Source organism: Pygoscelis adeliae, unplaced genomic scaffold (assembly GCF_000699105.1).
Source record: "Pygoscelis adeliae isolate BGI_AS28 unplaced genomic scaffold, ASM69910v1 Scaffold116, whole genome shotgun sequence".
NCBI lineage: Eukaryota > Metazoa > Chordata > Aves > Sphenisciformes > Spheniscidae > Pygoscelis > Pygoscelis adeliae.
Window position 1 is genome coordinate 1,096,320 of NW_008825080.1, and position 1,794 is coordinate 1,098,113.

Below are 1,794 nucleotides of genomic sequence, written 5' to 3' on the forward strand. Positions count from 1 at the left end.
TCCTACAAGCCTGGTGTCGGTTGCAGCATTGATCTGGATTTATGGCACAGGAATCACTACTGCAAGACACCCACAAAACGTGCCAAAAGAGAAAGGCCAAAATAGACCCAGCAGGACCCTTCAGATCAGCACCCTGAAGGCAGGGAACAGAGGGCCACTGCTCCCTGACACCCCAACATGAGGCACCGGCCCCCCAGGTGTCTGCACTCACTGGACAGGGAATGCAGACATCATTTCATGGTATTAGGGCTTGTACTTGGACATCTGTTCCAATGAGTTTTAGGATCTGGCAAGGTCTTGCTGTCTTTGCTGATCCCTCAAGCACATACCAGTCCTTTGAAGTCAAACTCTTTAATATCTGGAAAGCTTTTGTCATGGTACTGTTTGAAAATTAATTTTAATCCTCTCCATTACCCCTAGCAAATCCTCTATACTATTTCTTCTTCAACTTATTTTCCTCTGACCCATCCCTCTCTTTCTTTCCCTCAACTCTCTGTAGTATCTCTCTTCACAAGCCTCTTATTTAGGCATTTTAAAAATATCTTCCCTGAAATTGTCCAGTCAAAAGCTCAGTCGGACAAACAATAGCAGCCAGAAATTGGTTATGATTTGTATCTGAGAGCAAGTCCTCCCTTTTCACAGCCCAAAAGCTGCTTTGCAGAATGGAATTACTAAAACCTGAAAACAGTGGCAGCACAGCAAAGATTGCCAGAAGTGCTGAGAAACCACCAGAGATTTATCTGGGTAGATGTGATGGTGCAAATATTGACATCTGGTTGAGCAGACTGGATGCTTATATGGACTTACAAGTGTTAATGTTATATGGATAGTAATTCCTCTTCCCACTTTATTATCTCCATTCTCCAAAATTGAGAAATCCTTCTAAAAAGAAAAAAACTCTTCTCCTGGGGCCCAAAACCAACACTTGCCATTCCTGAAAGAGTTCCAGGATTTAGGGTGAGTAACAACCCTATCAGGTCTTTGCTAAAAAAAAGCTAACAGACTATTTCTCCTCCTTTATAGGAGATATATAAAACACAGACTCAGATGTAGCACCACAGACACATAATGGCAGGGCAGGATGGAAGCTGCAAGGGACACCTGGCAGTGCTCATGTAAAGTACCCAAAGACAAGGAGGCTGCCATAAACATCACCTCTCCATGCATTTTAACATTATGGTTTAGACGGAATAAGAAGGTGTGGCAGCATGTCTGAACCAGGCCAACCAGAGAGAAGACATTAGATTAGCTGCAATTTTACTAAAGCTACATTAGGTCAAACTACTCAGTATAACAATTCCCATCCTCAGAGGGACATGACCACAAAAGGGAACATAAGTGACTGCAAGATGCACCAGTGAGAGTTTGGAAACCCCTTGCTTGGCCAGGCCAGCACCAGGCAGGGGGATTCCCTGTTGCTGTTGCACAGACGGGCTCCACATCAGCCCTCTCCTCAGCTCTACCCTAAAGGTTTTGACAGCCGCATTCAACTCTGACAGCACAGAGGCAGGATTAATATTTTACTGTCTCATGTGAAGACAAAATCTAGTCTGGCTTATAAATACTTTATTGAAAAACTGTGTTCTTCATGCTAGCAGAAGAAGAACCAACGTTTGGCGTAATTGACCTGAAAGGCCTGTCCTAAAATGACCTGAGCTGTGAGTCCCAAAACGTTGCTCCAGCTGCTTAGTGGCACTGACACCATGGTTGCTGCAAACCAGCCCGGAGACTCAGGAGAAAGCTCAGCATTTGTTGGACTTGGTGGTCTTAAGGGTCTTTTCCAACCTAAATGAT